We start from the raw sequence: 17,861 nt of genomic DNA, 5'->3' as shown, positions 1-17,861 counted from the left end.
TGGAGGAGGCTATTGCACTCAGAAAATTGCAATGGTAATCGGATCAGTTTCTGGATAGGATGGGTTTAGAGGGATGGAGGCCAAATGCTGTGGAACGGGACTTGTTTAATTTTGGATATGTGGTGAGCATGGATGAGATACACCGAAGTATCTGTTTCCACGCGGTGTACCCCAATAACGTTGTGTTTGAAAGGATTACTTTTTAGCGGAGCTTGCCGTCGCAGTCTGTAGCACAATCATTTAGACTGTTCGACTGCTCACGGGAAAGGTAGTATTGTGAAACACTGCAGAAACGAACGACTCCCTTACTTTTGCTGTGACTGACCATACTTCGTGAAATTTTTCCAGATCCTCAGTTGAGGATTTTTGCTGCTGGAAGTTACCTCAGAACCCCTGTTAACTCGTAATGTATTGAGCGAATCGCAAACAGAAAGCATTTAACACGGAACACAAACAAAACTGGCATACCTAATGCATGTTCAGACACAGCGAAGCATGAATGCTAAATGTGAGACAGTCCGAGGGCATGAGGCATAAAGTAACCTCACAACTAACAACTGGGCAATTCCAAACTACTCTTTCAAACATACTGCAGCCTTAGTGCACCACCACTTCCCGGACAATGCTGAAAAGAGAGAAAGAAAGAATATAATAAGTATGGGCCATAAAAAAAGTGAATTTCACCAATCACAGTCTCGATTAGATTACCTTTCCCTTCCGGTGTCTCCAAGACGGAAATGAAGGAAATGGGAGAAATTCAATAACACATTCAGTGGAAAGAATTTCCCATTCGCCAGAAAGCCAAATAACGATGAATCGATTCAGCGCAGGACTTTGTTTCACAACAGCGATGAAATAACAGTCTCCATTCGGTTCCAGTAAAAACTCAACTTGCATGGAACGTAAAGCAAGCGTTGAGCTGTTTGCGATTTTCGGCAGGGGAGGCGAGCACCATCATGACAGCAGAGAGACTTCACAATATTCACCACATTTAATTCCCCTGGAATATCAACGCAGCGGGGATTTTAACAACGCTGCAGCGGTGGAGTTGACCAGCTGAAATGGCAGTGGTGGGATTCGAACCCACGCCCCTTTCAGGACTGGAACCTGGATCCAGCGCCTTAGACCGCTCGGCCACACTACCAGACAGCGCGGCAGCGCATTTACTTGCATTTCGAATTGTGCTCCTGCATAACCACACATGCTAAGTCAAATGAAAAGGGTTCCATGATCCCTCTCCGACTCGCACAGCTGCTGGGATGTGCCCAGCTACAATGACAATTTCGCAGCAGATCATGAAAGCCCATCAATCCAGACAAAAATCAATGGTAAGCTGAGTCTATCTTCTCAGACTCTTTTCAACCAGAAATGTATCTTTGACTGCGTGAGAATATATGTTCGGTTATGATTTGGTCAAATCACCATGAGCTGCTTGACATTACTTCAATTTCGATTCTTGCTTTGCTGAATGATTTCACCCATTGCTCGAAACAGGACAACTTTCACGTTTACACGGAACATGAAACACACCGGACTGCAGGGAAAATGCACAAAGCTGAGCAGGCCGTGTTCCACATTATACCGTGCAGCATCGTTTCAGTCACTGTGTCTGTTTTGCAGAATAAGAGTCCCAAAGAATGTTCTCCATCCTAAAACCGGAGGTAGCATTACAATCCGAGAACGACAGATCACATTGGGAGGATGCTCTGACCTCGGGGCCAGTTCGAGATGCCACTTTCCTTGCCTTTTACCTTAACCGTGCAATTGGCTGCAGGGATGTTCATACCTGGACATGAGCCACATGGATACCAACTGAGTTGGAAACCTGTGTGCGAATCGACGAGAAGCGACTCAATAAATTTTGCTAAATTCCATGGTGCTTATTAGAAATGCAGTTTCTGTTCACGTCAATTTAAAAGGCAGTTTCTGAACATAGTAACAGAAGGTCCTACTCACCCCACCCCCACTGCGGAAGAGGTGCTAACTGCCCTTGAGTGCTTTTTGTTCTCGATGTGAAGAGCTCTCCCGCATGAGTCACCTTCACGTCTCTTGTTGCTGAGTGACTCACAAAGAAGGAGATTCACCAGAGCTGCAACTGCCTCACTTTCCCACTCGCCCTCCCGTTTACATTTTCCTGCTCGTCAGTGATTTAAAGAAAACCAAAAGGTTGCGATGTCATTCTGTAGCCTCTCTGTCAATTCCTCCGTTTCAGTTCCAACTTGGCTTAGATCTCGGGGCTCACCTTAATACTAGCGACGCTATGAAATCACAAGTCCAGAGGTTCCTCTGAGAGTGTAATTTCTTTCATTGCTGTTGCTGATTGAATGAGTCACTATAACGTGCGAACTGATCCAAACCATGATTCAGCACCTCTACTGCCAATTCTCGCACGTTGAATAACGACAGACAGCTTCCAAATGAGGCCTTGCAGAGACGACTTTGGGGTACATTTGTCAGACAGACCAGTTGAGGAATCCGTGGCGCACTGTGACACCAGCTCATCAGCTTCTTCGCTGTCTTTGAACCAGCCCGCCTGCGCAAGGAATGCAAATGCGGTACTGCTTTTTGTGGAAGATTCAGAACGCGGTAACTACACTCTGAAACAGAATGGCATATGATCAGACCCAGCTTGGAGAAAACCTTTACAATGCTTTGCAAACTAATTTAATGGAATTGCATTACATTTCACAAAGAGAGCAGATTTGTTCGAGCGATTTCGAAGGCAGGTTTGCAGATGGGAAAGCAAGCAAGAAAGCTGCGTTCTTGTCCGTGTAAAAGGCTGCAATTGAAGAACAAAGCAGTTTCTGCCCAGTTTCGAACTGGGGACCTTTCGCGTGTTAGGCGAATGTGATGACCACTACACTACAGAAACAAGCCTGCGCCGGCCGTGCTGCGGCTCTGTGGCATCCAGCACTGAAAGTTGAAGCCATTCTCCGTTTCACCTTTCTTTTTCCAACAGCTCGTTGTTATCCAGGGTAATTGACATCTTGAAAAAGTTAAAAAAAAGAAACAGACGTGAAATTGGTGACAAAATATAGACAAGGATGTGGTCAATGTTCGGACTGTAGAGTGAGGTGGAATAGGCTGGGACAACTTTCCCGGCAGCATAACGGCTGCGACATGATTTTATGGAAGGGTTTTGAACTGAGTATTTACGTGTTTTACCCAAGCTGGGGTGAGTTGGAAACTCGGGAGCATAGGTTTAAGGTGAGTGCTCTGAAATTGACAAAGGACCTGAGGCACATTTCCCACACACAAGGTTGTGCGTGTATGGAATGAGCTACCAGAGGAAGTGGAGGAGGCTATTGCACTCAGAAAATTGCAATGGTAATCGGATCAGTTTCTGGATAGGATGGGTTTAGAGGGATGGAGGCCAAATGCTGTGGAACGGGACTTGTTTAATTTTGGATATGTGGTGAGCATGGATGAGATACACCGAAGTATCTGTTTCCACGCGGTGTACCCCAATAACGTTGTGTTTGAAAGGATTACTTTTTAGCGGAGCTTGCCGTCGCAGTCTGTAGCACAATCATTTAGACTGTTCGACTGCTCACGGGAAAGGTAGTATTGTGAAACACTGCAGAAACGAACGACTCCCTTACTTTTGCTGTGACTGACCATACTTCGTGAAATTTTTCCAGATCCTCAGTTGAGGATTTTTGCTGCTGGAAGTTACCTCAGAACCCCTGTTAACTCGTAATGTATTGAGCGAATCGCAAACAGAAAGCATTTAACACGGAACACAAACAAAACTGGCATACCTAATGCATGTTCAGACACAGCGAAGCATGAATGCTAAATGTGAGACAGTCCGAGGGCATGAGGCATAAAGTAACCTCACAACTAACAACTGGGCAATTCCAAACTACTCTTTCAAACATACTGCAGCCTTAGTGCACCACCACTTCCCGGACAATGCTGAAAAGAGAGAAAGAAAGAATATAATAAGTATGGGCCATAAAAAAAGTGAATTTCACCAATCACAGTCTCGATTAGATTACCTTTCCCTTCCGGTGTCTCCAAGACGGAAATGAAGGAAATGGGAGAAATTCAATAACACATTCAGTGGAAAGAATTTCCCATTCGCCAGAAAGCCAAATAACGATGAATCGATTCAGCGCAGGACTTTGTTTCACAACAGCGATGAAATAACAGTCTCCATTCGGTTCCAGTAAAAACTCAACTTGCATGGAACGTAAAGCAAGCGTTGAGCTGTTTGCGATTTTCGGCAGGGGAGGCGAGCACCATCATGACAGCAGAGAGACTTCACAATATTCACCACAGTTAATTCCCCTGGAATATCAACGCAGCGGGGATTTTAACAACGCTGCAGCGGTGGAGTTGACCAGCTGAAATGGCAGTGGTGGGATTCGAACCCACGCCCCTTTCAGGACTGGAACCTGGATCCAGCGCCTTAGACCGCTCGGCCACACTACCAGACAGCGCGGCAGCGCATTTACTTGCATTTCGAATTGTGCTCCTGCATAACCACACATGCTAAGTCAAATGAAAAGGGTTCCATGATCCCTCTCCGACTCGCACAGCTGCTGGGATGTGCCCAGCTACAATGACAATTTCGCAGCAGATCATGAAAGCCCATCAATCCAGACAAAAATCAATGGTAAGCTGAGTCTATCTTCTCAGACTCTTTTCAACCAGAAATGTATCTTTGACTGCGTGAGAATATATGTTCGGTTATGATTTGGTCAAATCACCATGAGCTGCTTGACATTACTTCAATTTCGATTCTTGCTTTGCTGAATGATTTCACCCATTGCTCGAAACAGGACAACTTTCACGTTTACACGGAACATGAAACACACCGGACTGCAGGGAAAATGCACAAAGCTGAGCAGGCCGTGTTCCACATTATACCGTGCAGCATCGTTTCAGTCACTGTGTCTGTTTTGCAGAATAAGAGTCCCAAAGAATGTTCTCCATCCTAAAACCGGAGGTAGCATTACAATCCGAGAACGACAGATCACATTGGGAGGATGCTCTGACCTCGGGGCCAGTTCGAGATGCCACTTTCCTTGCCTTTTACCTTAACCGTGCAATTGGCTGCAGGGATGTTCATACCTGGACATGAGCCACATGGATACCAACTGAGTTGGAAACCTGTGTGCGAATCGACGAGAAGCGACTCAATAAATTTTGCTAAATTCCATGGTGCTTATTAGAAATGCAGTTTCTGTTCACGTCAATTTAAAAGGCAGTTTCTGAACATAGTAACAGAAGGTCCTACTCACCCCACCCCCACTGCGGAAGAGGTGCTAACTGCCCTTGAGTGCTTTTTGTTCTCGATGTGAAGAGCTCTCCCGCATGAGTCACCTTCACGTCTCTTGTTGCTGAGTGACTCACAAAGAAGGAGATTCACCAGAGCTGCAACTGCCTCACTTTCCCACTCGCCCTCCCGTTTACATTTTCCTGCTCGTCAGTGATTTAAAGAAAACCAAAAGGTTGCGATGTCATTCTGTAGCCTCTCTGTCAATTCCTCCGTTTCAGTTCCAACTTGGCTTAGATCTCGGGGCTCACCTTAATACTAGCGACGCTATGAAATCACAAGTCCAGAGGTTCCTCTGAGAGTGTAATTTCTTTCATTGCTGTTGCTGATTGAATGAGTCACTATAACGTGCGAACTGATCCAAACCATGATTCAGCACCTCTACTGCCAATTCTCGCACGTTGAATAACGACAGACAGCTTCCAAATGAGGCCTTGCAGAGACGACTTTGGGGTACATTTGTCAGACAGACCAGTTGAGGAATCCGTGGCGCACTGTGACACCAGCTCATCAGCTTCTTCGCTGTCTTTGAACCAGCCCGCCTGCGCAAGGAATGCAAATGCGGTACTGCTTTTTGTGGAAGATTCAGAACGCGGTAACTACACTCTGAAACAGAATGGCATATGATCAGACCCAGCTTGGAGAAAACCTTTACAATGCTTTGCAAACTAATTTAATGGAATTGCATTACATTTCACAAAGAGAGCAGATTTGTTCGAGCGATTTCGAAGGCAGGTTTGCAGATGGGAAAGCAAGCAAGAAAGCTGCGTTCTTGTCCGTGTAAAAGGCTGCAATTGAAGAACAAAGCAGTTTCTGCCCAGTTTCGAACTGGGGACCTTTCGCGTGTTAGGCGAATGTGATGACCACTACACTACAGAAACAAGCCTGCGCCGGCCGCGCTGCGGCTCTGTGGCATCCAGCACTGAAAGTTGAAGCCATTCTCCGTTTCACCTTTCTTTTTCCAACAGCTCGTTGTTATCCAGGGTAATTGACATCTTGAAAAAGTTAAAAAAAAGAAACAGACGTGAAATTGGTGACAAAATATAGACAAGGATGTGGTCAATGTTCGGACTGTAGAGTGAGGTGGAATAGGCTGGGACAACTTTCCCGGCAGCATAACGGCTGCGACATGATTTTATGGAAGGGTTTTGAACTGAGTATTTACGTGTTTTACCCAAGCTGGGGTGAGTTGGAAACTCGGGAGCATAGGTTTAAGGTGAGTGCTCTGAAATTGACAAAGGACCTGAGGCACATTTCCCACACACAAGGTTGTGCGTGTATGGAATGAGCTACCAGAGGAAGTGGAGGAGGCTATTGCACTCAGAAAATTGCAATGGTAATCGGATCAGTTTCTGGATAGGATGGGTTTAGAGGGATGGAGGCCAAATGCTGTGGAACGGGACTTGTTTAATTTTGGATATGTGGTGAGCATGGATGAGATACACCGAAGTATCTGTTTCCACGCGGTGTACCCCAATAACGTTGTGTTTGAAAGGATTACTTTTTAGCGGAGCTTGCCGTCGCAGTCTGTAGCACAATCATTTAGACTGTTCGACTGCTCACGGGAAAGGTAGTATTGTGAAACACTGCAGAAACGAACGACTCCCTTACTTTTGCTGTGACTGACCATACTTCGTGAAATTTTTCCAGATCCTCAGTTGAGGATTTTTGCTGCTGGAAGTTACCTCAGAACCCCTGTTAACTCGTAATGTATTGAGCGAATCGCAAACAGAAAGCATTTAACACGGAACACAAACAAAACTGGCATACCTAATGCATGTTCAGACACAGCGAAGCATGAATGCTAAATGTGAGACAGTCCGAGGGCATGAGGCATAAAGTAACCTCACAACTAACAACTGGGCAATTCCAAACTACTCTTTCAAACATACTGCAGCCTTAGTGCACCACCACTTCCCGGACAATGCTGAAAAGAGAGAAAGAAAGAATATAATAAGTATGGGCCATAAAAAAAGTGAATTTCACCAATCACAGTCTCGATTAGATTACCTTTCCCTTCCGGTGTCTCCAAGACGGAAATGAAGGAAATGGGAGAAATTCAATAACACATTCAGTGGAAAGAATTTCCCATTCGCCAGAAAGCCAAATAACGATGAATCGATTCAGCGCAGGACTTTGTTTCACAACAGCGATGAAATAACAGTCTCCATTCGGTTCCAGTAAAAACTCAACTTGCATGGAACGTAAAGCAAGCGTTGAGCTGTTTGCGATTTTCGGCAGGGGAGGCGAGCACCATCATGACAGCAGAGAGACTTCACAATATTCACCACAGTTAATTCCCCTGGAATATCAACGCAGCGGGGATTTTAACAACGCTGCAGCGGTGGAGTTGACCAGCTGAAATGGCAGTGGTGGGATTCGAACCCACGCCCCTTTCAGGACTGGAACCTGGATCCAGCGCCTTAGACCGCTCGGCCACACTACCAGACAGCGCGGCAGCGCATTTACTTGCATTTCGAATTGTGCTCCTGCATAACCACACATGCTAAGTCAAATGAAAAGGGTTCCATGATCCCTCTCCGACTCGCACAGCTGCTGGGATGTGCCCAGCTACAATGACAATTTCGCAGCAGATCATGAAAGCCCATCAATCCAGACAAAAATCAATGGTAAGCTGAGTCTATCTTCTCAGACTCTTTTCAACCAGAAATGTATCTTTGACTGCGTGAGAATATATGTTCGGTTATGATTTGGTCAAATCACCATGAGCTGCTTGACATTACTTCAATTTCGATTCTTGCTTTGCTGAATGATTTCACCCATTGCTCGAAACAGGACAACTTTCACGTTTACACGGAACATGAAACACACCGGACTGCAGGGAAAATGCACAAAGCTGAGCAGGCCGTGTTCCACATTATACCGTGCAGCATCGTTTCAGTCACTGTGTCTGTTTTGCAGAATAAGAGTCCCAAAGAATGTTCTCCATCCTAAAACCGGAGTAGCATTACAATCCGAGAACGACAGATCACATTGGGAGGATGCTCTGACCTCGGGGCCAGTTCGAGATGCCACTTTCCTTGCCTTTTACCTTAACCGTGCAATTGGCTGCAGGGATGTTCATACCTGGACATGAGCCACATGGATACCAACTGAGTTGGAAACCTGTGTGCGAATCGACGAGAAGCGACTCAATAAATTTTGCTAAATTCCATGGTGCTTATTAGAAATGCAGTTTCTGTTCACGTCAATTTAAAAGGCAGTTTCTGAACATAGTAACAGAAGGTCCTACTCACCCCACCCCCACTGCGGAAGAGGTGCTAACTGCCCTTGAGTGCTTTTTGTTCTCGATGTGAAGAGCTCTCCCGCATGAGTCACCTTCACGTCTCTTGTTGCTGAGTGACTCACAAAGAAGGAGATTCACCAGAGCTGCAACTGCCTCACTTTCCCACTCGCCCTCCCGTTTACATTTTCCTGCTCGTCAGTGATTTAAAGAAAACCAAAAGGTTGCGATGTCATTCTGTAGCCTCTCTGTCAATTCCTCCGTTTCAGTTCCAACTTGGCTTAGATCTCGGGGCTCACCTTAATACTAGCGACGCTATGAAATCACAAGTCCAGAGGTTCCTCTGAGAGTGTAATTTCTTTCATTGCTGTTGCTGATTGAATGAGTCACTATAACGTGCGAACTGATCCAAACCATGATTCAGCACCTCTACTGCCAATTCTCGCACGTTGAATAACGACAGACAGCTTCCAAATGAGGCCTTGCAGAGACGACTTTGGGGTACATTTGTCAGACAGACCAGTTGAGGAATCCGTGGTGCACTGTGACACCAGCTCATCAGCTTCTTCGCTGTCTTTGAACCGGCCCGCCTGCGCAAGGAATGCAAATGCGGTACTGCTTTTTGTGGAAGATTCAGAACGCGGTAACTACACTCTGAAACAGAATGGCATATGATCAGACCCAGCTTGGAGAAAACCTTTACAATGCTTTGCAAACTAATTTAATGGAATTGCATTACATTTCACAAAGAGAGCAGATTTGTTCGAGCGATTTCGAAGGCAGGTTTGCAGATGGGAAAGCAAGCAAGAAAGCTGCGTTCTTGTCCGTGTAAAAGGCTGCAATTGAAGAACAAAGCAGTTTCTGCCCAGTTTCGAACTGGGGACCTTTCGCGTGTTAGGCGAATGTGATGACCACTACACTACAGAAACAAGCCTGCGCCGGCCGTGCTGCGGCTCTGTGGCATCCAGCACTGAAAGTTGAAGCCATTCTCCGTTTCACCTTTCTTTTTCCAACAGCTCGTTGTTATCCAGGGTAATTGACATCTTGAAAAAGTTAAAAAAAAAGAAACAGACGTGAAATTGGTGACAAAATATAGACAAGGATGTGGTCAATGTTCGGACTGTAGAGTGAGGTGGAATAGGCTGGGACAACTTTCCCGGCAGCATAACGGCTGCGACATGATTTTATGGAAGGGTTTTGAACTGAGTATTTACGTGTTTTACCCAAGCTGGGGTGAGTTGGAAACTCGGGAGCATAGGTTTAAGGTGAGTGCTCTGAAATTGACAAAGGACCTGAGGCACATTTCCCACACACAAGGTTGTGCGTGTATGGAATGAGCTACCAGAGGAAGTGGAGGAGGCTATTGCACTCAGAAAATTGCAATGGTAATCGGATCAGTTTCTGGATAGGATGGGTTTAGAGGGATGGAGGCCAAATGCTGTGGAACGGGACTTGTTTAATTTTGGATATGTGGTGAGCATGGATGAGATACACCGAAGTATCTGTTTCCACGCGGTGTACCCCAATAACGTTGTGTTTGAAAGGATTACTTTTTAGCGGAGCTTGCCGTCGCAGTCTGTAGCACAATCATTTAGACTGTTCGACTGCTCACGGGAAAGGTAGTATTGTGAAACACTGCAGAAACGAACGACTCCCTTACTTTTGCTGTGACTGACCATACTTCGTGAAATTTTTCCAGATCCTCAGTTGAGGATTTTTGCTGCTGGAAGTTACCTCAGAACCCCTGTTAACTCGTAATGTATTGAGCGAATCGCAAACAGAAAGCATTTAACACGGAACACAAACAAAACTGGCATACCTAATGCATGTTCAGACACAGCGAAGCATGAATGCTAAATGTGAGACAGTCCGAGGGCATGAGGCATAAAGTAACCTCACAACTAACAACTGGGCAATTCCAAACTACTCTTTCAAACATACTGCAGCCTTAGTGCACCACCACTTCCCGGACAATGCTGAAAAGAGAGAAAGAAAGAATATAATAAGTATGGGCCATAAAAAAAGTGAATTTCACCAATCACAGTCTCGATTAGATTACCTTTCCCTTCCGGTGTCTCCAAGACGGAAATGAAGGAAATGGGAGAAATTCAATAACACATTCAGTGGAAAGAATTTCCCATTCGCCAGAAAGCCAAATAACGATGAATCGATTCAGCGCAGGACTTTGTTTCACAACAGCGATGAAATAACAGTCTCCATTCGGTTCCAGTAAAAACTCAACTTGCCTGGAACGTAAAGCAAGCGTTGAGCTGTTTGCGATTTTCGGCAGGGGAGGCGAGCACCATCATGACAGCAGAGAGACTTCACAATATTCACCACAGTTAATTCCCCTGGAATATCAACGCAGCGGGGATTTTAACAACGCTGCAGCGGTGGAGTTGACCAGCTGAAATGGCAGTGGTGGGATTCGAACCCACGCCCCTTTCAGGACTGGAACCTGGATCCAGCGCCTTAGACCGCTCGGCCACACTACCAGACAGCGCGGCAGCGCATTTACTTGCATTTCGAATTGTGCTCCTGCATAACCACACATGCTAAGTCAAATGAAAAGGGTTCCATGATCCCTCTCCGACTCGCACAGCTGCTGGGATGTGCCCAGCTACAATGACAATTTCGCAGCAGATCATGAAAGCCCATCAATCCAGACAAAAATCAATGGTAAGCTGAGTCTATCTTCTCAGACTCTTTTCAACCAGAAATGTATCTTTGACTGCGTGAGAATATATGTTCGGTTATGATTTGGTCAAATCACCATGAGCTGCTTGACATTACTTCAATTTCGATTCTTGCTTTGCTGAATGATTTCACCCATTGCTCGAAACAGGACAACTTTCACGTTTACACGGAACATGAAACACACCGGACTGCAGGGAAAATGCACAAAGCTGAGCAGGCCGTGTTCCACATTATACCGTGCAGCATCGTTTCAGTCACTGTGTCTGTTTTGCAGAATAAGAGTCCCAAAGAATGTTCTCCATCCTAAAACCGGAGGTAGCATTACAATCCGAGAACGACAGATCACATTGGGAGGATGCTCTGACCTCGGGGCCAGTTCGAGATGCCACTTTCCTTGCCTTTTACCTTAACCGTGCAATTGGCTGCAGGGATGTTCATACCTGGACATGAGCCACATGGATACCAACTGAGTTGGAAACCTGTGTGCGAATCGACGAGAAGCGACTCAATAAATTTTGCTAAATTCCATGGTGCTTATTAGAAATGCAGTTTCTGTTCACGTCAATTTAAAAGGCAGTTTCTGAACATAGTAACAGAAGGTCCTACTCACCCCACCCCCACTGCGGAAGAGGTGCTAACTGCCCTTGAGTGCTTTTTGTTCTCGATGTGAAGAGCTCTCCCGCATGAGTCACCTTCACGTCTCTTGTTGCTGAGTGACTCACAAAGAAGGAGATTCACCAGAGCTGCAACTGCCTCACTTTCCCACTCGCCCTCCCGTTTACATTTTCCTGCTCGTCAGTGATTTAAAGAAAACCAAAAGGTTGCGATGTCATTCTGTAGCCTCTCTGTCAATTCCTCCGTTTCAGTTCCAACTTGGCTTAGATCTCGGGGCTCACCTTAATACTAGCGACGCTATGAAATCACAAGTCCAGAGGTTCCTCTGAGAGTGTAATTTCTTTCATTGCTGTTGCTGATTGAATGAGTCACTATAACGTGCGAACTGATCCAAACCATGATTCAGCACCTCTACTGCCAATTCTCGCACGTTGAATAACGACAGACAGCTTCCAAATGAGGCCTTGCAGAGACGACTTTGGGGTACATTTGTCAGACAGACCAGTTGAGGAATCCGTGGTGCACTGTGACACCAGCTCATCAGCTTCTTCGCTGTCTTTGAACCAGCCCGCCTGCGCAAGGAATGCAAATGCGGTACTGCTTTTTGTGGAAGATTCAGAACGCGGTAACTACACTCTGAAACAGAATGGCATATGATCAGACCCAGCTTGGAGAAAACCTTTACAATGCTTTGCAAACTAATTTAATGGAATTGCATTACATTTCACAAAGAGAGCAGATTTGTTCGAGCGATTTCGAAGGCAGGTTTGCAGATGGGAAAGCAAGCAAGAAAGCTGCGTTCTTGTCCGTGTAAAAGGCTGCAATTGAAGAACAAAGCAGTTTCTGCCCAGTTTCGAACTGGGGACCTTTCGCGTGTTAGGCGAATGTGATGACCACTACACTACAGAAACAAGCCTGCGCCGGCCGTGCTGCGGCTCTGTGGCATCCAGCACTGAAAGTTGAAGCCATTCTCCGTTTCACCTTTCTTTTTCCAACAGCTCGTTGTTATCCAGGGTAATTGACATCTTGAAAAAGTTAAAAAAAAAGAAACAGACGTGAAATTGGTGACAAAATATAGACAAGGATGTGGTCAATGTTCGGACTGTAGAGTGAGGTGGAATAGGCTGGGACAACTTTCCCGGCAGCATAACGGCTGCGACATGATTTTATGGAAGGGTTTTGAACTGAGTATTTACGTGTTTTACCCAAGCTGGGGTGAGTTGGAAACTCGGGAGCATAGGTTTAAGGTGAGTGCTCTGAAATTGACAAAGGACCTGAGGCACATTTCCCACACACAAGGTTGTGCGTGTATGGAATGAGCTACCAGAGGAAGTGGAGGAGGCTATTGCACTCAGAAAATTGCAATGGTAATCGGATCAGTTTCTGGATAGGATGGGTTTAGAGGGATGGAGGCCAAATGCTGTGGAACGGGACTTGTTTAATTTTGGATATGTGGTGAGCATGGATGAGATACACCGAAGTATCTGTTTCCACGCGGTGTACCCCAATAACGTTGTGTTTGAAAGGATTACTTTTTAGCGGAGCTTGCCGTCGCAGTCTGTAGCACAATCATTTAGACTGTTCGACTGCTCACGGGAAAGGTAGTATTGTGAAACACTGCAGAAACGAACGACTCCCTTACTTTTGCTGTGACTGACCATACTTCGTGAAATTTTTCCAGATCCTCAGTTGAGGATTTTTGCTGCTGGAAGTTACCTCAGAACCCCTGTTAACTCGTAATGTATTGAGCGAATCGCAAACAGAAAGCATTTAACACGGAACACAAACAAAACTGGCATACCTAATGCATGTTCAGACACAGCGAAGCATGAATGCTAAATGTGAGACAGTCCGAGGGCATGAGGCATAAAGTAACCTCACAACTCACAACTGGGCAATTCCAAACTACTCTTTCAAACATACTGCAGTCTTAGTGCACCACCACTTCCCGGACAATGCTGAAAAGAGAGAAAGAAAGAATATAATAAGTATGGGCCATAAAAAAAGTGAATTTCACCAATCACAGTCTCGATTAGATTACCTTTCCCTTCCGGTGTCTCCAAGACGGAAATGAAGGAAATGGGAGAAATTCAATAACACATTCAGTGGAAAGAATTTCCCATTCGCCAGAAAGCCAAATAACGATGAATCGATTCAGCGCAGGACTTTGTTTCACAACAGCGATGAAATAACAGTCTCCATTCGGTTCCAGTAAAAACTCAACTTGCCTGGAACGTAAAGCAAGCGTTGAGCTGTTTGCGATTTTCGGCAGGGGAGGCGAGCACCATCATGACAGCAGAGAGACTTCACAATATTCACCACAGTTAATTCCCCTGGAATATCAACGCAGCGGGGATTTTAACAACGCTGCAGCGGTGGAGTTGACCAGCTGAAATGGCAGTGGTGGGATTCGAACCCACGCCCCTTTCAGGACTGGAACCTGGATCCAGCGCCTTAGACCGCTCGGCCACACTACCAGACAGCGCGGCAGCGCATTTACTTGCATTTCGAATTGTGCTCCTGCATAACCACACATGCTAAGTCAAATGAAAAGGGTTCCATGATCCCTCTCCGACTCGCACAGCTGCTGGGATGTGCCCAGCTACAATGACAATTTCGCAGCAGATCATGAAAGCCCATCAATCCAGACAAAAATCAATGGTAAGCTGAGTCTATCTTCTCAGACTCTTTTCAACCAGAAATGTATCTTTGACTGCGTGAGAATATATGTTCGGTTATGATTTGGTCAAATCACCATGAGCTGCTTGACATTACTTCAATTTCGATTCTTGCTTTGCTGAATGATTTCACCCATTGCTCGAAACAGGACAACTTTCACGTTTACACGGAACATGAAACACACCGGACTGCAGGGAAAATGCACAAAGCTGAGCAGGCCGTGTTCCACATTATACCGTGCAGCATCGTTTCAGTCACTGTGTCTGTTTTGCAGAATAAGAGTCCCAAAGAATGTTCTCCATCCTAAAACCGGAGGTAGCATTACAATCCGAGAACGACAGATCACATTGGGAGGATGCTCTGACCTCGGGGCCAGTTCGAGATGCCACTTTCCTTGCCTTTTACCTTAACCGTGCAATTGGCTGCAGGGATGTTCATACCTGGACATGAGCCACATGGATACCAACTGAGTTGGAAACCTGTGTGCGAATCGACGAGAAGCGACTCAATAAATTTTGCTAAATTCCATGGTGCTTATTAGAAATGCAGTTTCTGTTCACGTCAATTTAAAAGGCAGTTTCTGAACATAGTAACAGAAGGTCCTACTCACCCCACCCCCACTGCGGAAGAGGTGCTAACTGCCCTTGAGTGCTTTTTGTTCTCGATGTGAAGAGCTCTCCCGCATGAGTCACCTTCACGTCTCTTGTTGCTGAGTGACTCACAAAGAAGGAGATTCACCAGAGCTGCAACTGCCTCACTTTCCCACTCGCCCTCCCGTTTACATTTTCCTGCTCGTCAGTGATTTAAAGAAAACCAAAAGGTTGCGATGTCATTCTGTAGCCTCTCTGTCAATTCCTCCGTTTCAGTTCCAACTTGGCTTAGATCTCGGGGCTCACCTTAATACTAGCGACGCTATGAAATCACAAGTCCAGAGGTTCCTCTGAGAGTGTAATTTCTTTCATTGCTGTTGCTGATTGAATGAGTCACTATAACGTGCGAACTGATCCAAACCATGATTCAGCACCTCTACTGCCAATTCTCGCACGTTGAATAACGACAGACAGCTTCCAAATGAGGCCTTGCAGAGACGACTTTGGGGTACATTTGTCAGACAGACCAGTTGAGGAATCCGTGGCGCACTGTGACACCAGCTCATCAGCTTCTTCGCTGTCTTTGAACCAGCCCGCCTGCGCAAGGAATGCAAATGCGGTACTGCTTTTTGTGGAAGATTCAGAACGCGGTAACTACACTCTGAAACAGAATGGCATATGATCAGACCCAGCTTGGAGAAAACCTTTACAATGCTTTGCAAACTAATTTAATGGAATTGCATTACATTTCACAAAGAGAGCAGATTTGTTCGAGCGATTTCGAAGGCAGGTTTGCAGATGGGAAAGCAAGCAAGAAAGCTGCGTTCTTGTCCGTGTAAAAGGCTGCAATTGAAGAACAAAGCAGTTTCTGCCCAGTTTCGAACTGGGGACCTTTCGCGTGTTAGGCGAATGTGATGACCACTACACTACAGAAACAAGCCTGCGCCGGCCGTGCTGCGGCTCTGTGGCATCCAGCACTGAAAGTTGAAGCCATTCTCCGTTTCACCTTTCTTTTTCCAACAGCTCGTTGTTATCCAGGGTAATTGACATCTTGAAAAAGTTAAAAAAAAGAAACAGACGTGAAATTGGTGACAAAATATAGACAAGGATGTGGTCAATGTTCGGACTGTAGAGTGAGGTGGAATAGGCTGGGACAACTTTCCCGGCAGCATAACGGCTGCGACATGATTTTATGGAAGGGTTTTGAACTGAGTATTTACGTGCTTTACCCAAGCTGGGGTGAGTTGGAAACTCGGGAGCATAGGTTTAAGGTGAGTGCTCTGAAATTGACAAAGGACCTGAGGCACATTTCCCACACACAAGGTTGTGCGTGTATGGAATGAGCTACCAGAGGAAGTGGAGGAGGCTATTGCACTCAGAAAATTGCAATGGTAATCGGATCAGTTTCTGGATAGGATGGGTTTAGAGGGATGGAGGCCAAATGCTGTGGAACGGGACTTGTTTAATTTTGGATATGTGGTGAGCATGGATGAGATACACCGAAGTATCTGTTTCCACGCGGTGTACCCCAATAACGTTGTGTTTGAAAGGATTACTTTTTAGCGGAGCTTGCCGTCGCAGTCTGTAGCACAATCATTTAGACTGTTCGACTGCTCACGGGAAAGGTAGTATTGTGAAACACTGCAGAAACGAACGACTCCCTTACTTTTGCTGTGACTGACCATACTTCGTGAAATTTTTCCAGATCCTCAGTTGAGGATTTTTGCTGCTGGAAGTTACCTCAGAACCCCTGTTAACTCGTAATGTATTGAGCGAATCGCAAACAGAAAGCATTTAACACGGAACACAAACAAAACTGGCATACCTAATGCATGTTCAGACACAGCGAAGCATGAATGCTAAATGTGAGACAGTCCGAGGGCATGAGGCATAAAGTAACCTCACAACTAACAACTGGGCAATTCCAAACTACTCTTTCAAACATACTGCAGCCTTAGTGCACCACCACTTCCCGGACAATGCTGAAAAGAGAGAAAGAAAGAATATAATAAGTATGGGCCATAAAAAAAGTGAATTTCACCAATCACAGTCTCGATTAGATTACCTTTCCCTTCCGGTGTCTCCAAGACGGAAATGAAGGAAATGGGAGAAATTCAATAACACATTCAGTGGAAAGAATTTCCCATTCGCCAGAAAGCCAAATAACGATGAATCGATTCAGCGCAGGACTTTGTTTCACAACAGCGATGAAATAACAGTCTCCATTCGGTTCCAGTAAAAACTCAACTTGCATGGAACGTAAAGCAAGCGTTGAGCTGTTTGCGATTTTCGGCAGGGGAGGCGAGCACCATCATGACAGCAGAGAGACTTCACAATATTCACCACAGTTAATTCCCCTGGAATATCAACACAGCGGGGATTTTAACAACGCTGCAGCGGTGGAGTTGATCAGCTGAAATGGCAGTGGTGGGATTCGAACCCACGCCCCTTTCAGGACTGGAACCTGGATCCAGCGCCTTAGACCGCTCGGCCACACTACCAGACAGCGCGGCAGCGCATTTACTTGCATTTCGAATTGTGCTCCTGCATAACCACACATGCTAAGTCAAATGAAAAGGGTTCCATGATCCCTCTCCGACTCGCACAGCTGCTGGGATGTGCCCAGCTACAATGACAATTTCGCAGCAGATCATGAAAGCCCATCAATCCAGACAAAAATCAATGGTAAGCTGAGTCTATCTTCTCAGACTCTTTTCAACCAGAAATGTATCTTTGACTGCGTGAGAATATA

The 17,861-nt window shown here is 45.7% G+C and overlaps 11 non-coding genes across 11 annotated transcripts; all 11 read right to left on the bottom strand.

The window, feature by feature from the left end:
• Positions 1-1,062: 1,062 nt before the first annotated feature.
• trnal-cag (transfer RNA leucine (anticodon CAG)) lies at positions 1,063-1,144 on the bottom strand. Its single transcript has one exon. It is a non-coding gene; the product is annotated as a tRNA-Leu (tRNA).
• A 1,655-nt stretch (positions 1,145-2,799) lies between these two features.
• Positions 2,800-2,872, bottom strand: trnav-aac (transfer RNA valine (anticodon AAC)). The gene has a single exon. It is a non-coding gene; the product is annotated as a tRNA-Val (tRNA).
• A 1,483-nt stretch (positions 2,873-4,355) lies between these two features.
• Positions 4,356-4,437, bottom strand: trnal-cag (transfer RNA leucine (anticodon CAG)). The gene has a single exon. It is a non-coding gene; the product is annotated as a tRNA-Leu (tRNA).
• A 1,655-nt stretch (positions 4,438-6,092) lies between these two features.
• trnav-aac (transfer RNA valine (anticodon AAC)) lies at positions 6,093-6,165 on the bottom strand. The gene has a single exon. It is a non-coding gene; the product is annotated as a tRNA-Val (tRNA).
• Positions 6,166-7,648: 1,483 nt separating this feature from the next.
• trnal-cag (transfer RNA leucine (anticodon CAG)) lies at positions 7,649-7,730 on the bottom strand. The gene has a single exon. It is a non-coding gene; the product is annotated as a tRNA-Leu (tRNA).
• A 1,654-nt stretch (positions 7,731-9,384) lies between these two features.
• trnav-aac (transfer RNA valine (anticodon AAC)) lies at positions 9,385-9,457 on the bottom strand. Its single transcript has one exon. It is a non-coding gene; the product is annotated as a tRNA-Val (tRNA).
• Positions 9,458-10,941: 1,484 nt separating this feature from the next.
• Positions 10,942-11,023, bottom strand: trnal-cag (transfer RNA leucine (anticodon CAG)). The gene has a single exon. It is a non-coding gene; the product is annotated as a tRNA-Leu (tRNA).
• A 1,655-nt stretch (positions 11,024-12,678) lies between these two features.
• Positions 12,679-12,751, bottom strand: trnav-aac (transfer RNA valine (anticodon AAC)). Its single transcript has one exon. It is a non-coding gene; the product is annotated as a tRNA-Val (tRNA).
• Positions 12,752-14,235: 1,484 nt separating this feature from the next.
• trnal-cag (transfer RNA leucine (anticodon CAG)) lies at positions 14,236-14,317 on the bottom strand. The gene has a single exon. It is a non-coding gene; the product is annotated as a tRNA-Leu (tRNA).
• A 1,655-nt stretch (positions 14,318-15,972) lies between these two features.
• Positions 15,973-16,045, bottom strand: trnav-aac (transfer RNA valine (anticodon AAC)). The gene has a single exon. It is a non-coding gene; the product is annotated as a tRNA-Val (tRNA).
• Positions 16,046-17,528: 1,483 nt separating this feature from the next.
• trnal-cag (transfer RNA leucine (anticodon CAG)) lies at positions 17,529-17,610 on the bottom strand. Its single transcript has one exon. It is a non-coding gene; the product is annotated as a tRNA-Leu (tRNA).
• Positions 17,611-17,861: the final 251 nt, after the last annotated feature.

This window comes from Hemiscyllium ocellatum, unplaced genomic scaffold (assembly GCF_020745735.1).
Source record: "Hemiscyllium ocellatum isolate sHemOce1 unplaced genomic scaffold, sHemOce1.pat.X.cur. scaffold_816_pat_ctg1, whole genome shotgun sequence".
Taxonomy (NCBI): Eukaryota; Metazoa; Chordata; class Chondrichthyes; order Orectolobiformes; family Hemiscylliidae; genus Hemiscyllium; species Hemiscyllium ocellatum.
The sequence above is the reverse complement of the archived record's forward strand: the minus strand, read 5'-3'. Positions and strand labels throughout refer to the sequence as shown.